Raw genomic sequence first — 18,018 nt, forward strand, 5'->3', positions numbered from 1 at the left:
AAAAGACCAGGAGGAGGAGGGAGGGTTTGATCTGGGCTTTGGTTTGAGGCTGAAGAGCAAACATCGCGGGTGGTACCATCCAGGGACTCCAGTTCTCTTAGACCTCTTGTGGCGCAGCAGATGCCCGGAGAGGGACCAGCACGTCATCACTCATTACCTTTTCTCCACCGCCTTCCCCAACCCCGCGGAGCCGCCCGCTCCTGGTCACCATAGCAACCGCGGCGAGCCGGAGCCAGCAGCCAGCTCGGCTCCGCTGACTTCTCCAACCCCAGCTGGGATGCCGCGGTGAGGACAGGCGGACACCCAGAGCTCATTCCTTCCTCGTTGCCTCGACCTCGAACCTCCAGGCCCTGAGAGAGAATTGGGGGGAAGGGACAAGGGAGGTACCTTGGAGCCTCCCGATGCTCTCCTCTGGTGGTGGTCGTCCAGCCGGAAGGTGGCGTGTGCAGCGCTGGGATGTGTGCAGCCATAGCAGCAGCACCTGTGTACTGAGGACCGGCGGACCCTGGAGTCCAGCGTTTCTCACGCATGCAGGAGATGCCTTTTGAAGACCTAATCGGTGAGTACCACCAAGGCTTCCTTTGGGTGAACAAACCTCCTAAATGACAAGAGTACAGGTCTTGATTGATGCCTTCAAAAAAAAAAAAATCACATCTTTAAACTGCTTACGATTGGGAAGCATTTTCCTTTCCGACATCTTTGGGTTTCTTGGAATTTTTATTTCGTCTCCCTTTAAACGCGCTACTCCCTTAACTAGTGGAAGCTACTACACTCCAGTCTCCTGTCTCCATGACCGCACAACCCCCTACCGGTGCGGATACCATACATCATAAATACACACCCCAAAGCCTATCAGAGAAGCAAGAGGGCTCAGTTTCCCAGTCACTTCCATCCAATTCGCTTTATGTTCCTACCCTGCAATCAACGTAATAATGTCCCCAGGCACCAGTACCATGCCCCATGTCAGAGGAATGCCAGGACGTCTTTGGTGAAGCCGCATCCTTTCTGGTGAGCTCAGAGAAATGAATCCATTAGCTCAGCCTGAGGAAACAATTGCTACACCCACAGGGAACCCACCTCACCCCAGCAGAGGGCGTGAGCACTGTCCTGCACACTCAGGGAACAGCCTGAACACGAGAAAGGCGCACACACCCGGCATGACCGGGAGACTGCAATGGACACAGCACAGGTGGTTCTCTCAGAGATCTTTAACAAAAGGATGGTTATGTTCATTCCTTCCTGGAAGCAAAAGGAAAGCCCAAATGGCTTCTGGGGGACTGCATGTTGTTTTGGAATCTAATGATTACGATTCCATGGCAAAACACTTTCTGTGTATTGAGTCCTCTCTGAGCCTGCTGACCCTTCTCGTTCCTCCCTCTGCACTCCCCCAAAAAGCTTTCTTGTTGGTCTAGCCCTGTGAGCAACTATTTAGAGTTTTCCTTGTTATAGATTCCTTTCAAGGGAAGGGTGAAATCTTGTTAAAAGATAAGCTGAAGGCTGTGCCGCTGGGCCCCTATGGGACTTACTCTCGGTGGTTCTCGACCCTGGCTGCGTGTTGGAAAACCAGAGGAGTTTCTTTAAAAACGCTGATGCCTGGGCCCCATCCACAGAGATTCTGACTTTATTGGTCTAGGATACAGCCTAAACAGTGCGCTTTTTAAAAGCTCCCAGGTGATTCTCATGAGTTAAATTTGCAAGCCACCATTGTATTCAATCGGGATGACATTTTTCCTGGTGAACTTGGTAGTAGCCTAGCCTCTCAAATAGGCTGCTGCTGTAGGGCAGGGAGTATGACTGTCGTGAATGCCTGGAAGCTGCAAGTTAAGGGAGCTGGCGGGGATCGAGCTGCTCAAAGAGGCTCAGGATGAGGTGAGCCTCTCTCTCAGAATAGATCCCCTCACTGAATGAAGTGTTCTGATTTATATTCCAGGGCAAGGGGAAAAGGAGATGCATGCTTTTGCAAGTCTGTAGGGTGAAAGCCAGGGCCTGTTAGTCCTAGCCAGAGTCACATGTGTAAATCGCCCACCCACTGCAAGGAGAATGGACACTTAGAAAGAAGCGGAGGGAGTAGGAATGCAGTGGTCACTCTAAAGAAGAGAGAAACAACAATAAGAATTATAAAGCGTTATCCCTCTTAGGCCTCAAACCCTTCAAAATGGCTTGAACTCCTACTACTAGAGGGAAATCCCAAATCTTAGTTTCCCTGAAAATTCAGGCACTGGGGTAAGCTCTGTCTACAGGCGCTGTCTATTGCAGACTGGAGGGCGGATCTGTTGTGAGAGGTTCTTCCAATACTTGCATGCTAAGCTTATTCGTGAATATTCATAAGTGCTGTGAAGTGGGTGGGAGGCAGGAACTGCACAGTGAGTTTGAGTTTGCAATGCCTAAGGTGCTTGAGGAAATTAGGTAAGACCTTAAAACTCTGGGCATGAGACGTTTGAATTTTAAATGCACTAGAAAGTGTGATCTACTTACTTGGAGCCAGAAATTCACAAGTCACAGATTCCTAATGCTCTTGCTTTAGTTTTGGTTAAATAGAGAAATGGTTACACTCTCCTTGGGGATAGGCATAAATGCACTCTGTCCTCTGGAACCTCTGGCAAGGCTCGGTCATTCACCTCGTAAACAGGCAAGAGAATCAAGTAGTTGTTTAAAGATCACACAAGCCACCTGATGTGGATCACAAAGCCTCGTGTGCCAGGGCCATTGAGGGAGTGGCCGGGAGGTATTTCCTGCCCACAGAATGACCACAGCTCTCCCGTGCTCCTGCATAGGTTTACTTGTCTCTGCATTCTTGGGTACTGACCTAGAAAAACCCTTTCCTAGCGCCTGCTTACCCTCTCCAAGAAGCCTGAGACAGTTATAACAACCTCCATCCTTCCCTTTAGTCGCTGTTTTTCTAATCTATGCACAGCAACAGACGCAACACCATTCATCTCCTCCTGGAGTCGACCTAACCTCCCGAGACAATGCCTTCACCTATCCTGCCTGGGCCTCCTACAGGATTTCCCAGCATTCACTTGCCAAAGCTGGGCCGTGGTCGTGCTTCCCTGCCTGCTCCAGGCTCTCTCAGCTGCCCTGGAGCCGCTTTCCACTAGTTGCACATGAAGGATGGCTCACAGGGCTTCTGCTACTCAGGACCAAATACCCTTACCCAACAGGTCTCCTCGGAGCTGATCCACCTCACAGGGCAGACCAGGCCAGCGCTGCGAGGGCTGCCAGTCCACCAGGTGGCTAAGGTGGGAACAGTAAAACCATAGCTCATTTCTCATTGCCCCTCCCCGCCATGACCACCAATATCTAGTCTCTGAAAAAGCGCAATTTACTTCACAGGCCCCTGGGGGAAACTGTCCAGTTCTCTGGCTTCATCTCCAGGTGCCACCCAAGCTCAGAGTGAGAATACTGGAGGGAGTGAGATGCATGAATAAAACCCTGCTTTATGCTTTTCAAACTGTGGATCATGAGATCAGCTTGGTGGGTCACGACCAGCATTTTAAAAAGAGAAACAAATAGAATAGAAGAAAGAGTGTGAGACTGTGTCACCTGCAGCAAGGGGAAGCTTTGTCCCCTGGCACTTGTGTTTCAGCTTCGTCTATATGTATATTTGTTTGTGTGCATGATGCAAAATGTATTTCTTACCGTGGCTAATAGTGAAGAAGGTTTTAAAGTCTGTGCCTTACAGCAAACACTGACAGAAACTAAAGTCGAATCAAAGTTAAATATAAAAAAGTCAAGCTCTAGAAGAGCTAGCAAAAAAAACCCCACAAAAACCCAATATATTTTATACCTAGAGGTCATTTTGAAGCACTAGAAGAATCCATGGAGAGGATTGTTAATTCAAATTCACATTTAAAATTTCTGTCAAATGAAAAATGCATAGAGTGCGGGAAATATTTGCATTATATGTTACAGATTGAAAGTTAATATCTGTTAAACAGAGACTCCATTTCAGAAAAGGAGAAGGGTGGGGGTATTGAAAAGGGAGACACGGAGAGAAGCCAGCAGTGACTTGGGCCTTTGGAGGCCTGCTTCTAGAAGGTGTATTTTCCTGGGTGTGGTGATGCAAGAAAATGAGTAAGTTAGAGTTACAACGTTTGCTCCTCCTACACCATTCTTTTGAGATTGAACCAAACTTTTCTTTTTTTGCTAAGGAAGATTCGCCCTGAGCTAATATCTGTTGCCAATCTTCCTCTATTTTGTATGTGGGTCGCTGCCACAGCTAGCTGCTGATGAGTGATGTGTAGGTCCACATCTGGGAACTGAACTCGGGCCACCGAAGCAGAGCATGCCAAACTTAACCACTAGGCCACCAGGCTGGCCCCTGAACCAAACCTTTAATAAAGTATTTTGACTACTACAAAAAGCAAATACTTCAAATTTAAAAAAATATTAGAATTCCATTAACAGCTACTTACTATATGATTTCATTTACATGACATTCTGGAAAAGACAAAACTATTGGGAGAGAAAACAGATTAGTGATTGCCAGGAGCTGGAGATGAGAGAGATGCTGACTACAAAGGAGCACAAGGAGGCTTTGGGGCTGGTAGAGCTGTTCTGTAACTGCATATATTTGTTAAACTCAGAACTGCCCCCTAAAAAGAGTAAATTTTATAACATGTAAATTATACCTCAATGAACCTGATTGGGGGAGAAACTCCATGGATAAATTCACCATCAATAAGAAGAAATTCACCCCATGAGGTAATGGAGGATCGAGTAAGTGCCTACATATGTGTTCATAATGACAGCCGTCAGATGTGCAAACCACAGCAACACTGTGGGACGCTTTCACTTCTTGCTAATGGTTAACAGTTTTAAAAAACAATAACATACAGTGCTATTGAGGATGCAGTAAAATTGCATTGCTTATTACAAGTTGCCTTGTAAATTGGTAAAATTTGGGGGGAATGCAACCTGATAATACATAGGAACAGCCATAAGAGCACCATAGCCAGGAATTTTTTCCGATAGTTATTTAATACAGATTTTAAAAATTCCAAATGCATGAAAGCTACCCTCTACTGTGTTAGTTATGATAGAAAAAAAAAATAGAAATAGGTGAAATGTCCAACATTAGAGTAATGGTTAAAAAATTGTGGTACATCAATACAGTGAAATGTTTTGCATTCACAACAAAAGCTTAAGTCCAGAGACATGTAGAAAGAAACATGGAAAAGATTTATGGTAAAAATGAACAGTAGAATACAAAAATAGCAAGCACACCATATTTGTAACTCTAAATAATCTGTGTGCATGTGGAAGACAAAATACAAGTGTTTTTAGTGGTGCCGGCCCCGTGGCCGAGTGGTTAAGTTCTCACGCTCCGCTTTGGCAGCCCAGGGTTTTGCCGGTTCGGATCCTGGGCAAGGACACGGCACCGCTCATCAGGTCATGCTGAGGCGGCGTCCCACAAAGCACAGTCAGAGGCGCTCACGACTAGAATATACAACTATGTACTGGGGGGATTTGGGAAGAAAAAGCAGAAAAAAAAAAGAAGATTGGCAACAGTTGTTAGGTCAGATGCCAATCTTGAAAAAAAAATGTTTTTGCTGTGCGTGTTGTGCAAGTTGCTGTGCTAAAATGACGGATTATAGATGATTTTTAAGTTTTAAAAATTCATTTGTTCTTGTATATTGCCTTTTCAATAACAAAAAACCTCAGATAAAACCTTCAAGATTGGAAAAAATTAATGTGGAGAAGAAAAGAAACCTCAGAAATTATATTACAATGTAAAATGTTTTCTTGGCCCTAGAAACAAAAAAAATCATGAGAGCCACAATTATGTTGAATAAATTCAAGCTGTATGGATTTTCTTTCACTCTTGTTATAAGCTAATGCCAACTTGGGTAAATTCTTTACTTATGGCAGGTAGTTTGTGAATATTTGTTGACTGACTAAATATCGAGGTCTTTTAGTTGTACTTTTCACAATCTTGATCCTGGGCAAACCTGAATTTATTTCTGAAGAAGCATCAGAAATCTTACTACAAATAACATGTTCTCTTTAACTGTATATCATAAGGGGTCTTTAATTTTTCCAGCACAGGGAACACATCTTTGGGGAATTTTTTTCCCCCATTAAAAGAATTGTAAGAACACTTTAAGTAGGCCACAGCTTTACACTTTAAGTAAAGACAAGGTGTGTAATGGACAGAACTCTGGGGAAACGTTCTTAGAAATTTGCCTAATGTAGGCGTTTAAATGGGAGAACGGTTTTATTTGAAGTGGGAGTCAGGGAAGAAGGTGGGGGCCGGAACAGAACCAGCAACTTCGAAAACCTGTTCTCTTTCTTCCAGGCGCTGGTATTTTCAGACCAAATGGCCTAATATATAATTCCTGGGTTCTTTTTCACCTTTGGCTTGCTGTGTAACCTCGAGATAAACTTTTAGTGTCTCCATGTCTCATTTTCATCATGCTTAAGAGGAATGAAAATTCTTGCTCTCTTCCTTCTCCACAGGCATGCTGGGTGGAAAGTTTCCGTTGTAGGCATGTTTATGTACCCCTATGCTCTTTTCCTAAGGGTGTCTGCATTTTCTGATAGGCCTTGCATAGACAGGACACAAGTAGGGAATAGAGACACGAGGGAAATCCCCACAAACAAAACGCTGTGTGTATGTGTGTGTGTGTGTGAGAGAGAGAGAGAGAAAGAGAGATTGTACATCATACTGTACTTGGGTCAACTCAGAATCAGTAATCTTTGGACTGAACAAAGTGTCAATTACTTTGTTGAATTTACTTTGCAGAGATAAGAATTTTCATGTTTAGGGAAGGGACATTAATATGTATTAAGCACATACTCCAGGCCAGATGCTTTCATATACATCATTTCCATCAATTCTCAACAGTTCTGTGAAATGAGCGTTATTTGTCCCGTTTTCTGATTAGAGAGAGTTGCTTAAATTCAAAGACAATATGTGATTGGAGTTTTTATGAAGAAAGCAGGGAAGTGAGGATTTGAGCTCATTTTGCTTTCATGACAAAACCCACACCCTTGTCATGCTTCCACATCAAATGATTTGGGTTCAAATTCTGACTGTGACCCTCATTAGCTATGTGACCCTGGCAAGTTTTTTAACTTCTCTGAAGCTCAATTACCTTATATTAAAATAGGGACAATAATGACACAAAATGAGGTTATTAAAAAAGAGTTAGAGTTTATACCTATTGGGGTTTTTTGATTGCAAATAACAGAAATAGACTTGAGGGCAAACTTTGGGGAAGGATGGAGGAAATTTATTGGAAGAGTGTGAATTAACTCGTAGGACCAGATGAAAAGCAAACAGCCAGGCCTTTGGAAGGATGAGCGAACAAGGGCAGCTAGGGGGATCCAGAGGACAGAGAGGCAACCGCTCTCCTTCTTCAGGGTATTCATAACTGGACGAATCAGCTCTGGTTATTTTCAGCTCTTGTGTCTCTCTGCTTAAAACTCAAATTCCAGGAAGAGAAGTCAGCCTGGCCTTGGCTGGGCCATGTGCTGCCTACCCCATGGAAGGAAAACAGCCTGCATGCAGTGGGGGAAAGACTGACATAGACCCACAAAGAAGATGTAGGTGTCTTACCCTGCAAGGGGGCCTGCACACTGGGCAGGCAAAAGCCACAGGTGTCTACCACAGTGCTGAGGCAGTGAGCATCCCAGCCCAGGGCCTGGCACAAGCGGGCAGCTCCGTGAACACTTGCTGCTGCTGGGTTTTCACATCACCTCCCGTGAGACAGCAGTTCCAGACCAGTAAGTTGCAGTGCAACAATACATCTTGATATCCTACCTCATGCTCTCCCCATGTGTGTCATGTTATGATACACATGGAGGATGATGTGGGAGCAGCATCCTGAGGTGCACTGACAAGGTGCTGCTGCAGGAGGAGGCTAGCTGGGGGGCTTTGGCTCTGATCACCCCTGGCCCTGCTGGGCAGCTCTGAGAACTGAGGGCTTCCATGTGTGGTACCCATTAGTGACACAGCTCAAGCTACTGTAATAAAACTTCAGACTGGCTGCCATTGCCCAGTCTTGGCTTGGCCTGTACCCCACTCTGCCTCCCATGTTTTAATGAGGCTTCCCAGCAGGTAGGCAAGGGAATGGAGCCCATAGTGGTGACTGTCAGATACCTTCTGTCCCCACTCCCTCCTTAGGGTTTTCATTGTCAGGAATGCAAGGTTTTCAGGAAATAAAAGTAACTTCTGAATTAGATTAGGGACATCTGGCCCAAGGAGCCTAGACTATCTTCGAGGTTTTACGTCTCTGCCTACAGTCTTGTTAAAGCCAACGACGTTGCTGTAATATACTTTCTGAGGGGCAGCTCTGACAGCACAGTAGGCTCTTGTTGATGCACATATGGTGGGTTTCTGAGCAGGGTGAGACTTTGACAACATTCAAGACCCGTGAACATGTGGGTACCCAGAGGACCCTAAAACCGCTAAATCTGGAAGACATATGGATGCTTATTCCCTTTTGTTTTCTTTTGGTGGAGGAAGCTGTTGTTTTAAAATTGTATTTATTTTTTTCTCATTACAAAATATGTTCCATAGTCCGTTCTTTCCCCAAAGGAAAAAGCACAAATAAACAGAAAGCAGATAATCTGAAACCTTGCTCATGCCTCTCTTCACCTAGATAGTAACATGTTAGTATGTATCCTTTCAATTCTCTTTCTTTCTTACCCTGCCGCCAACGTCCCCAGGGCAGTGAGGAAAGCCCGGGTATGTGGAGAGGAACTCTGCTTGTTCTTTCCTGTGGGAACTGGGACAGGAAAGACGGAGGCTCAATTCTTAGAAAGCCTTTCTGTCTCTCTCTCTCTTTCGTGAGATCACTCAAATAACCCCTCCTCTGTGAAACTCTTTCTGATCTCTTAGATGGAAGCCTTCTTGGCCTTACAAGATAGCGCTTTCCACTGGGCAAAGAAAGTCCTTTTCTATCCATGTCCCGCTTTCCCGGCTCTATTGTCATCTCCTTGGGGACAGACGCGATGTCTAACTGATCTTGGAATGCTCTCAGCGCCCAGACAAGTGCCTTGCCCATCAGAGACACCCACGGTGGATGAATGACACAGGATCAGAGGCTTTACTCCAAAGGGGTTCTGTGCTCTCCAATGGGAGTACAGAGGATTTGGGACCCTGTCTATGCCCTTACCAGGCACTGGAAAAAGGAAGATTTGACACATTCTCCTTCCCTATAAAAGGCTGATCCACTTAGATGTGTTCTTTTAAATCTGAAAATGGTGATGTGCATGCCAGCGGTTTCAAGTTTGTTAGTTCCATTCCAAGGCTTTATCAGGATGATTTCTATCCTTATTCCACTTCCTAAACATGCAGTATCATATGCTGTCCTGCACTCCTCCCTTCCCTCAATTCCTTTCTCTCGAAGCTTTTCTCTTTCACAATTGGAAATAGAGCTGTGTAGGGGCCAACCCAGTGGCGCAGTGGTTAAGTTTGCATGTTCTGCTTTGGCCCCTTGGGGTTCACCGGTTTGGATCCTGGGTGCAGACATGGCACCACTTGGCACGCCATGCTGTGGCAGGCGTCCCACACATAAAGTAGAGGAAGATGGGCACGGATGTTAGCTCAGGGCCAGTCTTCTCAACAAAAAGAGGAGGATTGGCAGCAGATGTTAGTTCAGGGCTAATTTTCCTTAAAAAAGAAAAAAGAAAATAGAGCTGTGTAAAATGTCATATTCAAATATAACCCAATTTGGCTGACCTTAGCCTTTGCCTCATGCAATACTGAAGCTGATGTTTTTAGTTTTAAAAGCAATGTGTCTGAGCAGCAGAGGAAGGCAGGATCACAGAGATAGCTTCTTTCCCTCCTCACTGCAAGCGGAGCCAGTCACTTGGGTGCGTTTGTTCTAGTTCTGCAGATGGCAGCATTCCATCCTGTCTGATGGTGGGCACAAGTCCTAAGGTCTATGGTCAAAGAAGCTAAGTCCTGCCGAACAGACAAATAGAGATGTGTTTCTCTCTCTATTACAGCTGTATTTGTATCTATTTTATTTTTTGGTACATTTTTCTTAGGTGTAGATGTGTGTGAAGATATAAGTCCAGAAAAACTCTGTTGGCAAAACTTTTTGTGTTTCCTAGAGACTTACAAGAACTTGGTCTGAGTTGGCTTAGGGAAGAATCTTCTTGCAAGTAAAATCGAGACTCTAGGGAACTCTATTTTGATGATGATTACAATATGGTGACTCTAGATTTTACTTTGCAGTGACTTTGGTGACCGGAGGTTTCTTCCACAGACTCCTATCTTGGTTTTGCTTGCTTGTACTTACACAGAACTTCTGGCTAATACAGAGCATGCATGCCAATGAGTTAGGGGGAAGACGTCTCAATTTTTTGCCATCATATTATAAACAATTGATGCAGAAGTAGATTTGTATTTATTGTTGCACATAACTGGCTTCCCGTGTGGCTTGATTCAGGGCTCTCACATGTGACCAGACCCACATTTCCCTCTCTCTGTTTTTCAACTCCACTAATTCAGGTTGGCTCCACTCCCAGGTAGGCTCTACCTCATGGCCCAAGATAGCTGCCAGCAGCTCCCAGAGCTACCTGCATCCCACTTTAAGCCCAGAGAGGAGTTGTGGTCAATCCCAACCAAACCACACTGGGAATGGGGTGGGGTAAATTCTTCAATGGGAAATTAGACTACTGATGGCTGGAGAGGAGGAGGTCCTGTGGCAGCAACCACAAAACCAAGATAAAGCCAAGGGACAAGAAAGCTAGGCAGGAATTGAGAGCAATATTGAGTGGATTAGCTGCTCAGTATGGAGGATGGACTGCCAGCTTGGCCCACCTTGGATTTGTCCCCATCACAGAATCGCGTATTGTTGAAAAAATGCAAACTGATTTTAATATTAGACAGTACCAAATATAACTCGGAAGACTGATATCCTTTTGTAGTTGAAAAAATTTCTATGTATGGATTTGTTACCCACTTCAAAGTTATAATTTATAGATAACGTGTTGTTTTGAGCCATCTGCTCTGCTACCTTCTTGGTTGGTTCAGGTGAAACGACACTGAGTTTGTCTGATCATGGATCATTTAAGCAGAGTCTACTCTGATTTCTGTATCCATTTTCAGGGATTTGGGAGAAGGGTGGTTGAATGGAAGAAAAGGGAAACACTCATTTTGCTGTTGAAATCCAGGGCACTTGGAAAGAAAGATAGATATTTATTACCTTCATAGGTAAAAATACACTATAATAATTAAAACAATGAGATAATGTTTTTCATCTGTCAAATTGGTAAGATTACAAAACAAGAGAAATACCCAGGATTGGTGAGGGTTCAGAGAAATGTCTCCATCATACATTGCTGGGAGGAATGTAACTGGTGTAAACTGCCTGAAGGACAGTTTGGCAATAAATGAGACATTTTAAAAATGTGTTCCCTTTGACCAAGCAATTCTATTTCTAGAAATATTAGGAAATAATTATAAAAATATATAAACATTTACATACATGGATAATCCTTGAAGTTAAACATAATAATGAAAAATTGGAGATAATCTTAATGGCTAAAAATAGAATCTTGGTTAGATAACTTAAGGCATTGGCCTATGGTGCAGCCATTTAAAATCATGTTTTAGAATAATATATAGTGGCATGGGAAAATTCCTAGTCTATTGTTAAGGAGAAAAGTAGATTGCAAAGCAGTTTGATCAAATTTTATTTAAAAAGTACATACAAAAAAGAAGATACATACACACTTACACGGAAAAAATATACATCAAAATTGTAACACTGATATGCTAGAAAGGATAATGGGTAATTTTTTGTTGTTCTTTTCTCTATTAAAAATTTTTAAATAATGAACATGTATTACTTCTGAAATCAGAAATTTTTTTTTCTTAAATAAGACAGAACACCACAATTCTCCCAATGGCCAAATTATGGATTGACATTGTTCTCCCTACTGTTTGGTACATATCCAGTTATTTCTGGTACCCTCCATCTCTCTGCCTTCCTCCCCAATACACATGCCCATCTCCCCCACCCCTGCCCTCTCCCCGAACTCAGCCCAGTGCTGCTTCTCCTACTCTAGCGGATGGGGCATTCCAACATGAGCTTGTACATTAACTGGGGATGGAATCCTGTCACACACCTTTTGAGGAACTCAGGCTGACCCACTCCTCACCAAGCAGGGCTGATGTTTATCCGCCTCCACCAATCAGCAAGTCCAGGCTTCCTGTGTGACCCATCAGGATAACCCCACACAGCCTGATAGTTCTCTGCTCATGGTAGGTGCCCAATAAACGTTTGCATGTGGAAATAAAGTACTCAGATAAGCAGAGACCTTTTAGAGCTCTCTGGAGATACGGCAGAGCTATGGGAGTGAAGACTAACTGGATTGACTAGGGCTGGGCCAGGCAAAGCGCAACTCAGAAGTGCTGGCTTCAGAATGACCATGCTCAGTCTTCTTAGTTGATGTTAAGTTTACTGGCTCACACACCATTTTGCTAGCATGTCCACCCGTGAGGATTTCAAGAGTTCAAAATGAATGAAATCATTGGCCAAGCTTATATTTTCAGGACTATGTTACATCTGTCAGTCGAACAGGATATTTTGCTAAACAGCAAATTGGAAACTTCCTGGCACTGGTGGGCAGCAGCACTGCCCACAGAAGTCCTTTCCCTATGGGCATGGGGCTCATTCCACGTCCAGGCCCTCTAGGCAGTAGAGGCAGTTTCTGTTGCCCTTTGCTATTGAATTTGCCCGACGTGTCAAAGACATAATCTCATTGACAGAATATAAACAACATACCAGTAAAAGGAAATACACAGAGCAGAGCTGCTCGCTGCTCATCCAAGTCCTCCTGGCCCTCGCGCCCGCTGTGAGTGCTGGGATGAGGCTCCCCCCGTCCCATGCTGTGGGTTTTGCTGTTTTGTATTTCTTCACCTGTTGTTTATACTTTGTTCTCTAGTTGTTACATGTGAAAAGGTTCTATTCACTCTAGGGGCAGGGATTTCAGTGGAAAAAATGTAAAACTTGAAAAACTAGGCTCCATTGTTTACCAACCTTGTTACTGCAGCCAATTGGTCAGCCTCTCTGAGCTGTAGTTTTCTTCCTTATCCGTAAACAAGCTGCTCCTAGCCCTTCTCACAAGGTTGTTTTGAGGCTGAAATGATATTATAGGTATAGAAATAAATGTAAAACATGATATACGTGTATGACATTATGTTTTCTATGGAATGCAGTAGTTTCCTAAGAAATAGGAAATAGTATTGCATTGCGGGGTCTTATAGCCTCTACAGGTAGACAGGAGAATTAGACCTCCACTGTGTACACTTGGGCAAATCAGCTTCTCTAAGCCTCATCTTCTCTCCATAAAATGAGAACAAGAATAGCACTTCGTAGAGCTGATATGAGGGTAAAATGAAATAGTACATGCAAAGCGCTTCCAAACAGCACTGAGCACATAGTAAGCCTTTCTGTAAATGTAAGCTGCTGCTACTGCTCTTGTAAATGAATGAGAGAGGCAAATATGTCCAAAAAATTGCATATTGGGGCAGAAAATCAGGATTATGGGGAGGGGCACAGAGTAGAAATGGGAGCTCTATAAGCTGGCAGCTTCTGGTAGCCAATGTGGAAGCCTTCATGGAGGAACTGGACTTTCTAGAACTCTGAATAATAGTTGGAAGATGAGTTGTCTGGCCAGGGAGTGGAGCTATTAGAAAGGGTATCCCAAGTGCCTGATACAATTTGGAAGAAGGTTGAGTGGGTGTAGGGTGACCTGATGATGGGGGGTTGAAAAATGCTGAAAAACGAAGGTAGAGTTGGTCTGAAGTTTGTTAGCCAAAATGTAGGCCTAGTTGACTGTATAAAGCTCTAAAATAGAGCAGACTAGGCCCCAAGGGATGTTTCCAAAGTCTGGAATTTGACCTGTAGTGTGACTGACAGCATAATTGGCCACGCATTGTTGAATGGCATGCTGCAGACTTCAGATAGAGATGGGCAATTTAGCAACTCTGGGGAGGACCAACCAGTGGGGTTTGTTGCTGAAGGCAGGAATTCTGGACAGTTCAACAGGTGAATGAATTATTGAAGCTTTGTCTGATCATGTGGAGGAAGAGAGAAGGAAGAGGAAGGGGTGACTCTTGAAAGAGTAGAAATTATGCGATAGTCCAACTGGGGGGTCAGGTTCTCCACACATAGCAGAATGCTCTGCTTTATAAGAGGAGAGGCCCAAAAAGAATATTGAATTTGTCTTTACAAAAGGTGGGGTTGATGGGGGCCAGCCCTGTGACCTAGTGGTTAAGTTCAGCACACTCTGCTTCGGTGGCCCAGTTCTGTTCTGGGCACAGATCTACATTACTCCACAGTAGCCCTGCTGTGGCAGCAACCCACATACAAAATAGAGGAGGATTGGCACAGATGTTAGCTCAGGATGAATCTTCCTCAGGCAAAAAAAAAAAAAAGGTGGGTTGATACTGTCTATATAAAGGATTTGATGTCAGAGAGTCTACCTGTTTCAACCAAAGTTCTTTAAGTGGGAGGAGCATGCCCAAAATTGAAGAATATATGCAAATATTGGTAATTCTGTGCAAAGGATCGTAGGATCACAAAATAGAAGGACCGTGAGAGATCAGTTATAGTCCAATATCTTCATTGGATTAGATGAGGAAACTGAGGCAGAGTCATGGAGTAACCTACTCAATATTACACACATATCTGGTTCGATTGTCTCCATATTTCCTTCTAGCTCTGTAATCCAAAAATTTGAGAATTCCCTAATCTCTTTGTTTCCATCTGGAGAGGATCAGCAAGAAAACGCTAGTTTTGTTTCACAGCAACTACTGAGCCCAACGCACACGTCCCCTTTAAACTCATCCTCTCTGCTCCCCTCGGGTAGGCTTTGATATGCCCACCGTGCTTTCCCATTGGCCATTTTGTGTGGCTCCTCGCCCCCTTCCAAGACTCCCAACCAATCAGCTGCTCTCTTTCCCGCTCCGGCCCGCCGTGAGGAATGTACCATAGTGACAGTGCGGGGAGGTAGAGGGAGGAAGGGCGTGGCGACGGCTCGATTCTTTACCTTTCCGCTGCAACCATGAGACTCTGGCAGACTCTGAGCCCGCAGGTAGGACGGCGGCCCTGAGGACGGGCGCTGCGCGCCGGCCCCGGAGGCGCGCTTAGGTCTGTCGCCCCCGAGGCTGGGGTCCTGTGGTCGGTCTCCAGGGCCGCAGCTCCGCCCTCCCATGTGCCCGCCCAGCCGCCCGCGGCGACGCGGCTCCGGCAGCTGCCTGTGCTGTGTCCGCGCCGGACGCTGCGGGGCTGCGGGGCTCGGGGCTGCGGGCCCGGAGCGGGACCCGGGGCGGCCCCGGGGACGCCGGCGCCGGGACACGCCAGCATGAGGCGGAGGTGAGGACAGGGCACGGAACCTGCCCGGCCCCAGCCGCCCGGCTGGCGCGCATCCCGCAGGCGTCGCGAGCGCGGGGTGGCCCGGCGCCCAGCTGGCCCCGGCGGCGGCTCCGAGCGGGTCACCGCCGCGACCCGACCTGTGGCTGAAGACCTCCCGCCGAGGACCCGCCGCGCGCGCCTGGCGCCTCCTCCTAGCGGCTCCTTCCAGCCCTTCCCCTCGCGGGGCCAGCGGGCAGCCCCTCCTGGCGCTTCCCGGGCCAGGGCCCCGTCCTTGACCTCCAGGGTGGGCGTTCGGTCGGGGGCGGGCGCGCCCGAGTTCCCGCGAGGCTGCCCGCGTCTGCGGCGGCGAAGATCTCGCGCCTCATCCGGGGTTCGAGGCCGGAGGATGGGTGCGCCCGCCCGGCCCCCTCGGGCGGCGTCGAGCCCCTCCGTCGCCCCGTGCGCGCCGGTCCGGCCTCCGGGGGTAGATCCGGTCCTGAGTCCGTGGTCTGGAGTCTGGCGTGGCCGAGTTAGGGTTGCTGAGGTCGCTGTGGGCGGGCGGCCACGAGAGAACCCTGAAGTGCTTTTTCCTTTTATATCTATTGCTGCGATGGTGGTGGCCTGGGTGCGGTGACGTCAGTTATCTGCGAGCCGCCCCTTCCTAACTGCCTTACAAGGTGATCGCGCTGTTGGAGGTCTGCGCGGTCCGCTGGAAATTCCCGGTCTCCCACTCGTCTCGAGGGTCCCTGAACACGAGGAGGGTTGCCTGGCTTAGCAGAAGGCCAGACGTGGGGACAGCCCTGGCTCTGCAGGGGCGGCATGCGTGGTAAACGAGTCCTCACGGCGGTTTGTCGGGCCCCTCAGGCAAGGCCTCTGTACCTCATCTCGTTAAAGGACAGCGGTAGGCCGATATCTGGGCTGGTTTTTCTCCAGAGTCTTAATTCAGGGAGAGCGTCTGGAGGAATACAAACCACATTTATATTCTTTTAACGGTGCTGTTTAACGCAGACATTAATTATGGTTTACATGAAGTGGGTCAATGCAGAGGAATGGAGGTGAATTGTCAATAGTGTCTTTTTTTTAAGGCATATTACTTTTTTCTTTTTTAGTGGGATGTGGATGGAGAGAATGGCATTTAAACATCAGAACACCAGTATGTATTTGGACCCCTGTGACAGTTTGCTATGTAGACAGTCGTTTAGGATGACGGCTTATACCCCAGCGGTGGGAGAGAGATGGTTCTATGGTGAGAAAGACATCTTCTTTCGATTTGCTGCTGCCGGCGGGCAGGCCCTGCCCTCTCACTACCTGGCCACACAGATGCCGGTTCATTGTTGTGGTTGCTTTTGCCTGTGAGCACATCTGTAAAGAGCTGTGAGGAGGATATTGTAAATTCCACATTTGATGGTCACATGCCCTCGGAGCAGCAATTTGGCTCAGGTTGTTTAGCCCTACAGTGAGTTGTTCTTATGCTCCAGGTTTAAAAAATTTTTAAACTTTTTTGATAGTAGCATGAGGTAATTCCAGAATTATAGGGAAAACATAGGTTGGGTGTTCCTCTTGCAAAGAATCTTTAGGAACTTGGACCTGGTTCTTAGCCAGGACTCCTTTTTGTGTTCACACTGCTAACCTTTGACACGTCTAGAGCTTGACTACCAGATTGCGATCCCTCCCCCCGCCCCGCACCATGGTTCCTATCCGCTGACGGCTTTTTCATGCTATTTCTGGGGGTGGGAGAGAAAATGGGCTTGGAGTGATGTCTATAAAGCAGTTAGTGCAGTGCTTGGCACATAGTAGATCTTTAATAAACATAGGTAAATTTCTTTTCTCTTTGGGTTTGGGAGACCTGTGGGTGATGAAATTGGATGCAGTTTTTTTAAAAAATTTTTCTTGAGGAAGATTTGCCCTGAGCTAACATCTGCTGCCAATCCTCTTTTTGCTGAGGAAGACTGGCCCTGAGCTAACATCCGTGCCCATCTTCCTCTACCTTATATGTGGGACGCCTCCCACAGCATGACTTGCCAAGCGGTGCCATGTCCGCACCCGGGATCTGAACTGGCGAACCCCGGGCCGCCAAAGTGGAATGTGGGGACTTAACTGCTGCGCCACCGGGCCAGCCCTGGATGCAGTTTTGATTGCACGTCCCTTCTTGACTTAGGAAGATTACTGCTCCTCCATCCTCTTCCCACCTTAACCTGTAGCTCTCATCCTGAAGTTGTTATGATAGATTAAAAATGAAACTCAAGGGGCTGGCCCCATGGCCATTTGGTTAAGTTTGCACGCTCCGCTTCGGTGGCCCAGGGTTTGCTGGTTCGGATCCTGGGCACAGACTTAACACTCATCAAGTCACGCTTGGAGATGTCCCCCATGGAAGAGGCAGAATGACTTGCAACTGGGATATGCAACTATGTACTGGGGCTTTGGGGAGAGAAAAAAAAAGGAAGATTGGCAGCAGATGTGAGCTCAGGGCCAATCTTCCTCACCAAAAAGTGTTGGAAAAAAAAAAAGGAAGAAACTCAAACCTCTAGACCTAGAAGTAAACATCCAACAAGGAAAAATTGAGCTCTGCCTGGTTCTTGTGTTGCATTTTTTCAGAAAGAATGGTGTGTACCTTAGAAGAAGTCTTACAGCAGTCAGTACAGAAGAGCAAATGATCAGAATCAACCCTTTCTTGAGCCTGTTGAGTAGTCCCGTGGGT

General features: G+C 46.3%; 1 protein-coding gene across 49 annotated transcripts in view; it reads left to right on the plus strand.

Moving 5' to 3' along the window:
* Nucleotides 1–206: 206 nt before the first annotated feature.
* Nucleotides 207–18,018, plus strand: part of MICAL3 (microtubule associated monooxygenase, calponin and LIM domain containing 3) — a 199,163-nt gene continuing 181,351 nt past the window's right edge. For 41 of the 49 annotated variants that reach the window (XR_011439640.1, XR_011439641.1, XR_002808569.2 and 38 more), the window contains exon 1: nt 15,201–15,341. The gene's annotated coding sequence lies outside the window, so the exon portion shown is untranslated. Of the gene's footprint in view, nt 560–14,981; nt 15,061–15,200; nt 15,342–16,429; nt 16,474–16,545; nt 16,567–18,018 lie in introns of those variants that run through there. The other 8 variants (XR_011439642.1, XM_070269759.1, XM_070269755.1 and 5 more) reach the window with 5 other exon arrangements.

The sequence above is a fragment of the Equus caballus genome, chromosome 6 (genome assembly GCF_041296265.1).
Source record: "Equus caballus isolate H_3958 breed thoroughbred chromosome 6, TB-T2T, whole genome shotgun sequence".
Taxonomy (NCBI): domain Eukaryota; kingdom Metazoa; phylum Chordata; class Mammalia; order Perissodactyla; family Equidae; genus Equus; species Equus caballus.